At 40.7% G+C, this 15,440-nt stretch overlaps 1 protein-coding gene across 5 annotated transcripts in view; it reads right to left on the bottom strand.

The window, feature by feature from the left end:
• The window catches only part of SGMS1 (sphingomyelin synthase 1), a 922,685-nt gene that overhangs the window by 248,751 nt on the left and 658,494 nt on the right, over positions 1-15,440 (bottom strand). The gene's annotated exons all lie outside the window — the stretch shown is intronic.

Here is a 15,440-nt window from a genome sequence, read left to right as displayed (position 1 = left end):
AGGTCTCGCATTAGGAAAGTTTGAGCTATTGGTATTGTAAATGACAAATATTTTATTTACGTGTTTGTTTTGAAAACAGCGAAATGAATAGCTTTGTCGTTTACAATGCCAATAATTTTAACTTTCGCAAATGTGACACCTATAGCATTTGTAATGCAATATGTGTTGTATTTACGTGACTTAGATGTATTGATATTATAAATAACAATGGCTTTTTGAAAAAAATTATTAATACTTAAATTATTAAAAATTATTCAAACTTAAAAACCTACCACTGTCCTCCCCTCTGCGCCACGTCACCTCAAAGCAGCGCCAGTCCGAGGAACACCATTGGACTAGGTGAGAACCTGGCACGAGTCACACATTGGACAAGGGACGTGTTGCCAACTCAGTGGGTTAAGGGCCTGTTTCTGAGATCTGTGTATAATTCGTAGGTCACTGGTTCCAGTCCCAGTAGAATGGTAGAGTGGATTGACATGCGAGACATACAAACAAACCAACAGTCACACAATCTTGTTTTAATAAATCTGCTGCTGGGCGTAGGGTGCACATTACAGGTGCCAGGTTCCAATGCTAATAAAATAGCTCGCTGGGTTTGGGTACCTGTCATATGGGTCTTGGTGTAACCTTCAAAATAGAGGTTACAATTCAAGTAAACGCTGTAACCTTCAAGAGGCAGATAACATGGCCAGACAACTCCGTGATTTAATGCACCTGTTACAGTAATCTCCGTGTGACACTATCAGTTCAAAGATTCGAGCCCCCAGTGAAACAAACGTGTCCTCTCTTCCGTGCAAGGACATTACAGTACGTGCAGTTTGAGCCGTAATAACTTTTATTTTTTAGCGTAAATAATTTACTGCTGCACTTTAATCGCATGTACATTCTTTTAGTGAACTACACAGGGCATATGGCTTGATGACTGACTTCCAGATCAGTTAATGTGCGAATGCACAACGTTTGCAGCGCAGAGGAAGCAACGTGGGCTGTCATTGGCACGTGCGCGTCACCGAGAAGACGGCTAAAAATAAAGCGGTGCACTGTTGCTACTTTAAGACACCTAGCGTTTGCTGTCACGATGTGCGGGCTGGAGAGGGAATAGTGTCTGCCAGCGAAGATGCCAAATAACTTTTGTTTGAATCTCACGACACTCAAGAACCCGTAGCTGGGTGCAAACTATCGGAGTAACTGTGACTGTATGGTTTGGTGTGTATGCGCTTGCTCTGTAAACGGTGTGCACAGGCGCGGCAGACACACAATACAGGTTTTAATTATTAGCATTGCTCGGTCCGGAGGTATTCACTCTGCACAGACCTCTGTTTTTTATGCTATGCTTTATTTTGCCGGTTTCAAGATACTCGAACGTTCTGCAGCGAAGAGAAATGAAGGGAGAATTGAGAAGATGTGTCTAGGGTCACACAGTTAGATCACATACAGTATAAAACAAGTGATTAAAAAGGGAGAGAGGGACCGGTCTATCCCCATAGAATGAATACGCAGGACGGACTGAAGGAAGCCGACGTCATCCAGGCGAATCCTGCGCAGCCGCCGTCTTGCCCAGCTCGTGCACCGCAGGGACTGCCGTAGCAGCACTGGAGCCCCTGGCCACGTCGCCCCCGCCCATCAGAGCCTACAAGAAAACAGGGATTCCAGCAAGAAAAGAGCCCGGTGAGGTAGGGGGGGGAGGAGGGCAGCGTGTGTGTATGCAGTGTGTGTGTGTGTGTGCGTGCGTGTGTGCGTGCGTGCGTGCCTGCCTGCGTGTGTGTATGTGTAAGTGTGGCTGTGTGCGCGCGCGACTGCAACTAACTTCCAGGCGCGTTGACGCCAGCCCCTTTAAAAGCGAAACTGACTATGTAGCAAGCGACGCCAAAGCGCTCCCACGAGGTCAAATCTCCGGCAGGAGAAGCGCGTGACAGTCTGCTGTCCACATTCCCCAAAAAGTGATAACATAAGTTGTCTCGCCCTAGACAGCAAAAGCTTCGCTTTTGCTTTCATCTAGGCGAGACCTAATAATTTTGGAACTGGAACACTGAAGAAACAGATGTGAAACAGGGAGGCACGGGAAAAACATAACCTGCTGACAGGGCAATAAAATATACTAGGGTGTGATACACCCTTAGCAGATAAGCAGAGGCCAAAAAGATATCCCAGCATGTAATGCATCATCAACAGAGATACAGAGTCCATCAAATATATCTCGGGGGTATAATGCACAAGTAAGAAAACACATACCAATAAGATATCTCAGGCTGTAATGCACCCTCAACGAAGATGCACAGGCCAAAAAACATATTCCAGGGTGTAATGCACCATCAACTGTGATACGCACTCCAGTAGGATATCACAGGCTGTAATGCACCATCAACTGAGATACACATGCCAATAAGATATCTCAGGATATTATGCATCTTTAACTGCGATACACAAGTCAATCATATCTCAGGGTGTAATGCATCTTCAACTGCGATACATACACAAATCACCTGGGTGCAAAACATCATTAACTGTGATACACACCAATCAGATATCTCAGGGTATAATGCACCTTCAACTGCGATACACACGCCAATGAGATATCTCAAAGTGCAAGGCATCATTAACTGTGATACACACGCCAATAAGATATCCCAGGGAATAATACACCTTCAACAGAGATGGTTTCTTTCCTGGTCACGGGTTGGAGTCACAGTGGGACAGCGTTTGACTTTTCAGAGGTCCATACGACGTCTGCCTGGTTAACAAACCATGTTCTACACTCAAATATTTCTAAATATTTTTTCACCGAAATTGACCATCTCTGACGACCCAACAGGGGTTACAAGCCAAAGAATCCATCCCGTACTAGCTTTCGCACCTAATGCACCTTCTCCGTATCCATCAGAATAATTAACTCTTTCAGGCAGATAGGCGATCCCCGAAAATGCACCTTCTACAGAAATAACTATTTTCTCACGGCTCTTATTCCTCAGATGTTATCTGAAATTCTGGTAATCTGCTTTAAAAATGACCGTGTAAACCTTTAAAGACTATTTAAACAACTAGTTCGAAAAAATGTAAACTCTTGTAAAGCCTTTTAAAAAGGTCTGGGGCATGAAATATTCTTTGAAATAGAAACCTATTAACCAGCGAGCTTTTACTTGTTAATTGTACCCACACGACTAGGTTATCATTGTTGTAAACTGCATTAAAATGCTGGAAACGTTGTGAAGCACTAGGGCGCTCCTCTGGCTTTGTTAAAGCAAATATAAAACATTAAGCATTTAAAGTGTTGCACACTAGCACAGTCTGTTAGTTACACCTCGATGAAATAGCACATATCAGCAGTAACAAGTGCTCCGTGAAAAGATCAGCAGTGCATTGGAAAACCACAATTAATATAAGGGTCCAGGCTGTTCCTATTCGCAGCAAGTTTAGGAATAAACTCAGCGTGGCCTGGTCTCCACATGTCTGCCCCCGTGCGAAACGCGGAAAGCATATTTCAGAAGCCTGCTCGCCCACGCAGATGCATGCACCGCTAATCACACCCGAAAAGGCTGTCAGCTTGCCTCGTCAGTCTTGTGGAAAACGAGCGGGGCGAGTCTGCGGCTGCAGATACACAAAGGCCTGTTTGGACAGCCCCGGCCAGACACTCAATGGCTTTCAAAACTGCGGCTTCCCAAAGTCTGCACTGGGGGACGACTGACTGGGCACGGAGGGCTCGTGTTTATCTGGAGCCTGTGCGCCCACGCCCATCCTCCCCTCGAGGGGGCAGCATGCCTCTGCGGATAACCATTGTATACACTGGGCCTTTAGTGTGGGTGCGAGCAAAAGAGATTCGACGCACCTCAGTGGTGCTCAGTTTACGTGTATCACACATACAAAACCGGTGGCCTGGGCAGTTCAGCTCACTGAGCTGCCTCACCCTCTGCCACGAGACACAAGGGGCGCTTTTACACCTCTGCTGTGCGTAGAAAGGATGGCCGGGGTTCATTAAAGGCATGCCATGAGAAAGAGCGGCGTTTAAAGCTGCGTTGGCTTCACCTCGCTATCCAGGGCACCGCATACACAATACTTCACAGGGGTGAGGCGCGATTACAGAATGAAGGTGTCATCAGGTCACAAAATGACAATTGAAAAATGAGGCACAGAACGCTGGTCTCCGTATTTTACTGCTCTCGGAAGCTACCATATAGCATTTTTGCATGAGCTCAGGTTTTTAGAAGACAGGCTGAAATACAACCTTGTTCTGGCATACAGGAAGAACAAGTCCCCGCCGGGCCGCCACGCTGCCTGCGACGACCCGGAAGCGGTTTTGCAGCCGGCGAATCCCATCGCGGCCCCAACCGGAAGTCCCGCCCCATCGCGGAGAGAGCGAGAGAGAGCCACGAAGTCTCCGGATTCAGTCCCGGTCCCGAGATGGGGGACCGGGTGAAGAGCGGCCGGGCGCATGGGGAAGGCGGGGCTCTCATGTGGTGAGAGAGCCCCGCAAAGCGCTACCGCCGCCCGAGAGGCAGAACCGCCGCCGAGCACCGCCAGAACAGGTGAGTGTGTTGAGGGAGAGGAGGGGTGAGTGGGGGTGGGGTGTACGCGTGTGTGTCTGTTGGAGTGTGTCTGTGCGTGCGTCTGTCTGTCTGTGTGCGCGTCTGTCTGTTTAAGGGAGGGTGCGTGTGTGTATGCAGTGTGTGTATGTGCGCATGCGTGAGTGTAGAGTGTTTGCGCAAGGGAATGAGGCAGGAGAGGGGCACGGCGCCGTGCGCGCTCACGAGGTCAAAACTGAGCAGATCTGCGCTCGTGCACCCTCTCCTGTCCACATTCCCAAAAACGGGTAGCAATAGTTGTCGAAGCCGACTGCAATCAATGCTTACGCATTGAAGCAGGTCGTGCTTCGACCTAAAAAAGACCACTTCTCCGAAGCATGACTACGGAAAAGGTAAAGTTAAATATGTGTGTGTGCATATGCCCCCTTACGACTAAATTAAACGATTTCTCCATTCACCTGGAATGCAAGGTTTTATTCTGGGTTTACCAACTGCTAGGAGGAATATTTATTTGCCCGAGCTTCAGTTAAATGTATTTATTTATTAGGAATTTTGTAACCTCTACTGAGACGTAGATCATTTCAGAGCACTCACAATAAAACAAGAATATCTAGAAGGTATCCCTTATCTAGAAAGTCAAGGTGTGTTATTCAGTGTGTTATTTGAAAGCCCAGGATAGGAGCATGAGGTGTAGTATCTTTTTTTCCTTGACATTTTCTCCTCACACCGTACCTCTTACTAAGGCTGTAAATGAAAAGACTGACCCATTTCAAACTTCTGCCTCTGTAGAGAGGTGTAATTCACGGTTCTGTACTATTGTTCAGCAAAACAACTCATTTCTGTATTGCTGACAGACCTAATGAACCAGCGAATTGTCTCTATTACTTAACCGCTACCGCGTTTTCCCGCTGTGCGCTGGAATTTAAAAAATGCGCGGTTTGTGACAAAGCCAGCTCGTCATCCGCGTAGCGCAGGTAATGCCCATGACGAGCTGGCTTTGTCATCAGCGCTGAAGGGGTTAAATGTTTCTAAAATGTGGTAAATCCTTTATTTCACCAGGTCGTTTCTCCTTATCTAAAGGCATTCCCAGTATTTTGGTCTGATCATCTGGCAAAAACTACAAAACACATTGCCACAAATTTCTTTTCATAGTCATTGTCTTGCAATAGCCAAAACTCTATAATGATTTTCTGATGGCCTAATAAGCTTTGCTCACTCAAAGTCTCGGTCAGAAGTATCATGGCTCATTGCACTCTTCACCCGTTTCCACAACGAGCACTGCGACCATACCAGTTTACTTGCAGTATTCACAAAAAGGGGTGAGAAAGACCCTGATTCAAAGCTCCTTTTGACCACATCAATTCCATCCTAGAGAGTGGTTTGATTGGATAATGTCAGCTTGGGTTTTGACATGCATTGTGAAATCTACCAGAAAGCTCTTTTCATACTTTCTTTACGTTACTGAGCAACACCTTTGTTGTAATGTGCGCACAGCTAAAACATCCCTTTAATGACAATTGTACAAATAATATTAAGCTTTTTAAAACCTATTTTACATTTCTTACTTGACTGGAGTTGTTTACATGGTGTAGCCACTTCAGTTTGTATTTTTAACAAATATAGTTTACCTTGTTTCTTTAGGTCTTGAACGTAAGTGACCAAATCTCTATATATTACAGCCAAATTTTAGGAGAGTGTTAATTGCCACACAACTCATAATTCTGATCCCTGATCAAATTTGTATACGCATCAGAATCCCAACACTTTCAAAGGAATTTAATTAATACTTGGTAGTAATAGGGCCAGATGATTTACAACAAACTTTGATGTCTTCAATGGCTTATGTAACTGATAATGTGCTGCATGGCTAAACACTTACAAGGTCCCAAAGTTGAAACCTATTGGCTATGCTAATGATGGTTTATTGATGTTTTGAAGTTACTGTATTCCTTGTAATTGTTATGTTGTGCATTTTCGACCTCGATTATTGATATTTTAATTCCTGAAATATTAGTGGGTAAAAAGACTTGCAGTGTTACAGTGTTAAAGGAGTCAAAGTCCTCTGATCCAAATGCATAATCTAACTACTGTAAAACTAGAACCCGATTATGCTAATCTTACCTACTACTCTCAACCCAACACAAAAATAAGGACTCAAAACACATAACTGGCTTGAACACAGACAGAAAACAATCATGTACCCTTTCAGCAACTCAGAGGAAAATCTACAAAGATAAAAGTTGTCTCGCCAAAGAAAAATATTTCAGGAAACAAAGCCATACACTACCCTAAAACGCCAATTCAAACTATTAAATACATCATTCAGCCAACGCAAGCAAAAAGTCAAAGCTCAGCCAAAACAGCTGAATTAATGTTTTTCTTCCCTGAAAAGATAACAAAAAATATTTAGAAAAAAGTATTGCAATCTTTAACTTCTTTTATCTTACCAGAAAGAAGATACCAGAATGGTCATCTTCAAACTACTTGACACCAAGGATCTCCCTCAAATGATTTCCCCCAATAAGCCGTCTACATATGCATTCAACCCTATTCCAGGAAACTTAATAGCATGCACCCAAGACCGAGATACACTCCCTCCCACACTCAGAGGTGGGCGAGCCAACAAATTAACAGAAAGAGGCGAGCCGAGCCAAGGGTCAGCTCTGGCTCGAAAAGCTAGTGCATGAACTGAGCTAAGATGATACTTTTCATGTAAATCATTAAACAAACATCTTTGAATATGGCAACGTGTCTTCAAAATTCTAAAAAGTATATATTTTCTAAACTCACAAAAGCATTTATTTATAGTACACACGATTGTATCACTGCAGCGAGAAGTATTTATTTAAAGTGATCGTTTTTAAATAAAAGCGGAGAAACATTACTGCCCGCTGTGATGACAATGAATGAAATAAAAGGCAAAGCAGATGTCTTATGTACTCAAAAAGTGGTATAGATTCTTCTTATACATAGATCAACATTATAGCATAGTAAATCGTTTATTACATCAAACACACGATTTTTGTACAGCGCACATCTTGAACTCACATATTCAAAGGTGCTCTGATATGTGATAATGAACACAAAGAATGTTTTTGTGACACAGTATTTGCTTAGGATCACACAATTTGGTCAAGCAGGGAAGCCAGGATTGATCCCAGATTTTCTAGTTTCAATATGGGAAATTTAGCCACTAGATTGGTATCTCTTTCTGACATCAAAGGTTCATGTTTTGTCTTTAAATGTTGCAAGAGGAGACTATCACATGGGTGACAGCCAGAATCCATACTCTATTTTTAGCAGTGTCAAATAGTGCAAACATTCTACAGAAATTCAAGAGCTTCGCAACAGACATTGACTACTTTCCTCTTTTTTTTTATGACACAGGAGGCTGTCCAGATTTACATGATGTGGAGCCCAGGCCAGAATTCAAACTCATTTCCTGTGTTACAAAGTCACTATTTGTAGCCACTAGGTCACATGGCATCCCGTGCAAGCTTGGCTTGTTTTGGGCTTGAGATTCCAATAGGCCTCAAAGTGAGTGAGATCCAAACACCTGGCTTGAACGTTCAGTGGCTCGTCCACCTCTAGCCCACTCCCCCCAATTCCTAGAATTATCAGTTACTCCTCTAAAGGTTATTGTGATAGGACAATTCTGACTGTAAATATGGAAAAAACTAAGGCTTTATGTTTTGGAAAGAGCAAGAAGAACTTTAATTGGTTTTTGGGTAATGATAAACTAGAGGCAGTCAAGGAATATAGATATCTAGGCCTCTGGTTTGATAGTGCGCTGAAATGGCGCACACATTTGGAGGCTCAAAGAGCCAAAGCTTTTTCACCCACATGTGGGCTGAAAAGGTTTAATAAAGAATATGGTGACATGACTCATAAACCAATGATAAAGGCATTTGGAGCAATGACCCCCCCCCCTCAAGTATTGTATGGGGCTGAGGTGTTATACTTGAGCGGTAAACATGAGTGGGATCAGGAAGAGGGAAAAATCTTAAAAATGTTATTGTCCTTACCGAACTGTACTATGGTTCAAGCAATAAGAATGGAGCTAGGGCTAACCTCATGGTCTGTACAATCCCAAATGGCCCTGGTAAGATTTTGGAAGCGCCAAGACCCAGGAGCGACACTAAAGGTCTCACAATGGTGTAGAGATGAGATCCAAATAAGTAATCTTGTCTGGGCAAAGGATGTGAGTAAAACTCTCCAGAAAGTAACAGGGCGCCTTAATGTGAAATTCTCTCAGGACGCCTTGATAGCCGATTTTACTAAGAAAACTCTTAGGGAACAAGGCCAGTCGCTTTCTAGGGCGCAGGACCTAGTTTATATGTCAGAGAAAAAAATCGGTCCAGTGGTTAAAAAAGACATGGGTTAACCATGGCTGGTTCCCGTATCTGGACATACTGCCCAACCAAGTACTGAGATCTGAAATTTTTAGGACCCGGGTTGGGGTTAACCCTCGGAAGATAGATGGAAATTTAAAATCTGCACTGATTGGCCCAGAAGGTAACTGTAACTGTGGCCGTGGCCTAAGACATGATATGCTGCACATTTTACTTGATTGCTTATTTGTACACGATATAAGGAAATTGTTTTTACGTCCTATATTCCTATCACATAAGATAACTTCATGTGCCCAGGCGATCTGTCTACTTACCGATATGCCCACGTTAGAAATTGCAATTGGATTGGGTAAATTTTTGAAGGGTTTAAAAGAATTTGGAAGGGAGATCTCGAAGGAGGGGCACTGAGTTTTAAGTCGTCCTAAAGCTTTTATAAAATGTAAATTTTCCTTTTTATCCTTTTAGCGATTTTGAGACTTCTGTAAAAACAGGGTGTAGTGTATGTTGTGTTTTTAACTTTTTTTAACAAATATTGAATTTTATCTATTTAAGATGTAGTAGAATTTTGTCTGTTCGTACTTTTTTGATCCGTATTGTGTGTGTTCTGTACTGTTTAAAAGACCACGGTCTAAATAAACAAGTTTCTCTCTCTCTCTCTCTCTCTCTCTCTGTTACTCTTCTGCAGAAGGCATAGGTTCTCTGCACCCCCTAAATAAAGAAGCCAAACTTTGACTGTACAGACTCACACATTTGGAACCAGATTCCAAAACTCCATTGGAAAAATCATTAAAAATCTTTAATTTCCTTCTCACATCACAGCTAAAAACCTACTACACCCGTTATAATTTGTATTTCATCCCAAATCCAATACGGAAGTTATAGCAGTCCAGATTCCATATTAACCTTAAAAACTGACACTTCCTCAAACCAGCCCAGCTGTTGAATAACAGCTGGCAGTGATCTCTCTGCCTCATCCAATTCGACATGGACATCAGTGTAAAGTGACAATTTATACTCCTTTTTTCCAATGTGGATAGCAGATATGGTCGTATTCCCCCTTATTCAGTGCAATAAAGAGAGTAGACAATTTCCATTCCTGGACAACCCTACCTTCTCTCTCTCTCTTCCCTATATTTCCCAAAAGTAAGCTGCTTAAATAAATCTTAGCAGTGCCGTGGCCATACAGTGCGAGAACCATTTTTGTAAACTGTGCGCTGAATCCCATCCCTTCTCCACAACCAGAGTCAAGAAGGTCCAAGCCACCGGTCAAAGGCTTTCTCTGCGTCTAATGATCCCTGAATGGCAGATAGACCTTTTTAGGTTGAAGCCTACCAGACAGCACAGCTGTCTGGTTTACTAACGACATCTCGTCTTGGAGACATTCTGAAAGCTTCCCTGGGAATGTATTCCACCCATCGCTTACCATTGACATTGTGTTTTTTAACTCTTAATCCCTTGCTTTCTTTTTGCTTGCTTTATTTGTCTTAGGCTATTCAACTCGAGTTTGTCCCTCCAGTGGAGCAATGCCTATATAGTGTATTCTTCCATGAGTGCTCGCTTTCCGTAAATAGACCTTTAAATCTTGTTCTTATCTTGTCACATTTTCTGTGTATCTAAAGACAGAGGTCCAATGTCAGGCTCTGTCATCTCAGGGTGCTTGGCGTTTAAGTTTCTTTATTTGACTTCAAAGTGAGAACATTTACGTGACAATCCTACTGAGTACCCAAGTTAGACGAGAGGCTGTGGGATGTGATTTATTTCAAGCAAACAACAACATTTAAATGTATGTGAAAGAACTGTGCAAATATTTCAGAATTAGAACAGCACAAATGAAGCACACTTTTTGGGGTAAATTATAAGTGTTGTGTATACAAATATTTCAATATGACCAAAATAAATCAATGAATTTAATGATGTAATTTCCACACATTATAATTTGTGCGCCGTATAATTTTATCAATAAAACTGTATGGCTGTGCAAATGTAATGATCATTCAAAATCGACCCCGAGCACACTAAGTAAATTCAAGTCCATGAAATATTGAAAAAGTCCAATTGTTTTCAATCCAACGTCCAAGTACTTATTCAGTCATTCCAATTTTCAAAGTGACACCAGGTAAAGTTTTCTAGACACAGCTAGATCTTCAGTTCACAAAGCAAAAACAGCCAAGTGTTTCGTCGTGCAGTATAGTGCACAAATGACTTCTTCAGGGCTGCAAACCGTGCAAAACATGTTTTAAACTTAGTGAATGATGTGACCTGGGAACCAGGAATGATCATGGTAACATTAGATGTGGTGTCCTTATACACCAATATACACCATCATCTAGGCTTGAAGACCTTAGAATCATTTTTGAACAAACGTCCAGTAGAATACTATGAACATACCTTGATGTTACTAGACATGATAAAATTGATATTAGAAAATGTGTTTTTATTTGACAATAAATGGTACAAAGACTCGGAACTTCCATGGGTTCCAGATTCGCTCCGTCTTTCGCCAATCTCTTCATGGGTTGATTTGAGGCGGAGTGGATCTGGGGTCACAAGGGCAGAACATGAATTGACAGTATTTATTATTGGGGAAGGTTAATTTACGATTGTTTCCTAATATGGACAGGTACAACTTTTGAATTAGAGGACTTATTTAGCTATCTGAATTTTAATGACTTGAACTTGAGATTCACCACACATTATGATACTCAAAGAATTGTCTTGTAGATGTTGAACTGTATACTAAAGATAACAAGCTATGTAGTAAAATGAATCGGGAAAAGTACAAGTTGCAATGCATTACTACATGCTGATAGTGGTCATCAGCACTGCCAAATAAATGCTATTCCGTATGGAGAGATAAGAGCACGTAGGAATTGCTCTGAACAGGTAGATTTTGAGGAAAACATTGAAGATATTCAGATTAGATTTACGGCTAGGGATTATGACCAAAGTGTGATTGATAATGCAGCAGTAAGAGCTCAGAAGTTACATAGGAAAGATACCTTGAAACCGGTCAGTAAGAAAGAGCAGGTTTATGGTAGAGACAAGATCAGACTGGTAACCAACTACATACAGTCAAGAGAGTAACACATTATATAGGATACTTAATAAACATTGGCATATGCTAAGATCTGACGGAGCGATTACACCATATTTGACAGAAAAAACAAATTTGACATTTAGGAAGGGGCTAACACTGGCAAACATTATCAGCCCTAGTTATCCTAGACCACCGCAATTTGTGAATTGGTTGAGTAATCAAGTGAAAGGATTCCATAAAAAGGGACGTTGTAGCTCATGTTGGTCGGCTGTTAATAAGATAACCCATTTTGATTATAACAACACTGGTACTTATGAGATCAATATGTTCATCAACTGCGATACCACTTTTATTATTTATGTTATTACTTGTTGTAAGATATACATCGGAAGTACATTCAGGCGACTCAGAGAGGATGGTGGAACACTTTAGAGCACTGAAGAATGGGGACACCTGATATCCCATAGCAGCACATGCTGGTCAAAATTGTCAAGACAAAGAAAATCATACACTTAGCTTCCATGGAATTGAGCATGTGAAAATGGACATGCGTGGTGGCAATAGAGAACTACTGCTCAGATGCAAAGAAGCATTTTGGATTATGAACTTGAGGGCAGTAGAACTCGGTATGAATATTGATGAGCTACAGTATTTTCTTGGTCAATGAACTGTTATCTTATTATAAATGAAATTTGAAACTGCCATTCCTGGTCTCCTATGTTTAGATATAGAGGAACAATTACTTGAGTTGGATGATGCAATATGTAGTTTATCAGGACTTTGTGTACTATGCTGAACTGAGAGAACACATTCAAGATTTTACTTGTTTCGTTACTGAAATCTGATGGATATATGATGTACCTCATCTTAAGATCGATTGGATATCAAATGATATTTTATGTACTGTCTTGTAGTGAGTTTTCCCTGCTTTAACAATGATGAATAAGGTAGTAGTAATTAACACACCGATTTGACTTTCAAAGTATATTGTGTATTATAGTGAACTGAGAGATAACATATTTAAGATTCTATTAGTTTCATTACTGAACTCTGATGGATATACGATGTACCTCATCTTAAGATAGCTTGGATATCAAATTATATTTACTGTACTGTTTTTAGTGAGTTTCTCGCTGCTTTAACAATGATGAATAAGGTAGTAGATAATTATCCCACAAACTTTACGTTCTGTATATATTTTCTTCAATCTACTCTTTTTCTCTTACCTTTGTTTATTAGACTTACGCACTCTTGATTTTACACCCATTGGAAGTAGTGTATAAGTATTATTTTGGATCGGTTACTTAAACCGGGATCAACTACTTTGAAGATGGCGCCTACTTTTGCGCTTTTATTTCGGGCCATGACCCCATAATGATTTTATGTATTTGGACAATATTCAGATAATATTGATCTCAGCACTATAACGGGAATAATGTATTTCATGGTTGGCGCGTTTTCATAGATTTTTATTCGTATTTTAAGATTATGGTGGTCGAATGACAAATTCCTTATTAGTGGATTTATTGGGTTGATAAGTACTATCAATCCCAATTTACGACGTGATTGTGTGAAAGAAATATATATAATTTTTCTGATATTCAGAGTGTTTGATACAAATTGAATTTATACGATACTGAGTACTATAAGATGGCGCTTTTCGTATATACAGAATGACATTTTATGGTTCGGAGTATGCACGAACTAGAGTGAATAGTTTCACCGAGACTCGGAAGAAACTACATGAATGTTATAAACAGTAGTGGGGATACTTGTTAAATATGGGCAGTGACTTTCTGTTGTAAAGTTTATTAACCGTTATCTTGACCATACAAGTAATTATATTAAGTTTATTTAAAACTTTTATCACTTTAAGATGGCGCTTGTAGTAAAACAGTATATAAGACTATACCAAGATGGCGCTCAAGCTGAACGCCGTCGAGAGTATGTGACTACCGGGACGCGGTACTCCATTCAGGTATGTAGCTGAGTAATCTCAGCTTCCTTTAACCAGACTGAGACTTTTCTGGACAATAGTTTTGTAGAACTGTGGCATGATATATTTTTCTATACTATATCCGCAGGTCACAAATTCGTGGTTCTCGTATTCTTGAAACACTTGTGTCTTACTAGACCGTTAGAGAAGATTACTCTCAAACCTTGATCGTCTATACCATAGGTGAGAGTTAGGGGTGTCAAATATTCATTTCTTAAACCCAGTTTCCTTATAAGATAATATAAATAGTTTTTTTTAAAACCTTTATTTCTTATGCTTTACTACAACTTATAGGCTTTGTATGTCGTTGAGAGAATAGGACAACCGGGACAAGGCATCCCCTACAGGTATGATGATGAGGAAGTGTGGCTTGACTTCACTAGGATTATCATACTTCGTGACAGCAGTTTTACTGATCTCTGGTCCTATACCTTCTTGGTGTATTTGTAGGTCACAAACTTGCGATTTTTTGTGTTCTCTATACTCGTACTTTACCTGAGATTTAGAGAAGTTGGTTGATGAAACATCACTACAGGACTTGATCGGCTATAATATAGGTGAGAGTTTTAAATATCCTTAGGGGTGATGTGGGGTGTCATGAACTTGTTCGTTTTTATAAACCTTTGTTAAGATGAAATTAGTGTATTTTCTAAATCTTTGTTTCCTATATTTTACTACAGATTATAGACACTTCCCTTTGGTCATATTATTTGATTGGAAGTTTGGATACAAGAACTGATACTCGTAATAAACAACTAGTGATGTGACTATGGTTTTTAATCGGGGTTGGCCTAGTTAGATAGCCAGTCCTGAATGGAGATAATTTCATGTTGTGTCCTTTGTTTCTATAGGTTTTTGAGCTTAAGGGAGGCTGGCAATTGAGATGCCTTATCTTATCTTGTGCAATTGACTAGGAATCGATTATATCAGGTGATTTGGAATTCTATTATCTGCTTGCTTTCTGCTCTTGGGTAATCATATCTAGGGTGATTTGCAACAAATCTTTTTTCACTGGAACTTGGCTATACCTCGGTGATGGGTGTGCACGCTTTTTCTGTAACAATGGATTAAAAATCCTTATAATCCACATTCTACTTTGATTTCTGACCTACAATATGATACGCTCCACTGTGATATATATGTGTGTTACTGTATAGAATGCATAGAGTAATTATGTTTCTCTTGGGTTTGCAGCTCTGAATAAGTCATTAGTGCACTATACTGCATGACGAAACACGTGTTGGCTGTTTTTGCTTTGTGAACTGAAGATCTAGCTGTGTCTAGAAAAGTTTACCTTGTTTCACTCTGAAAATTGGAAAGACTGAATAAATACATGGACGTTGGATTGAAAACTATTGGACTATTTCAATATTTCATAGACTGTTGAATTTACTTATTGTGTGCTCGGGGTCGATTTTGAATGTATTATTACTGTTCTGTGGAGGGTAAACACAAGATTGAATTGGTAACCAATCTTTCTTCCCTTTTGAGCACCACTTAGATAATAATGTATATGTGTACTTAACCCGTGACAAGAG

The sequence above is a fragment of the Lissotriton helveticus genome, chromosome 5_1 (genome assembly GCF_964261635.1).
Source record: "Lissotriton helveticus chromosome 5_1, aLisHel1.1, whole genome shotgun sequence".
Classification (NCBI taxonomy): domain Eukaryota; kingdom Metazoa; phylum Chordata; class Amphibia; order Caudata; family Salamandridae; genus Lissotriton; species Lissotriton helveticus.
This window is presented reverse-complemented; position numbering and strand designations above follow the sequence as displayed.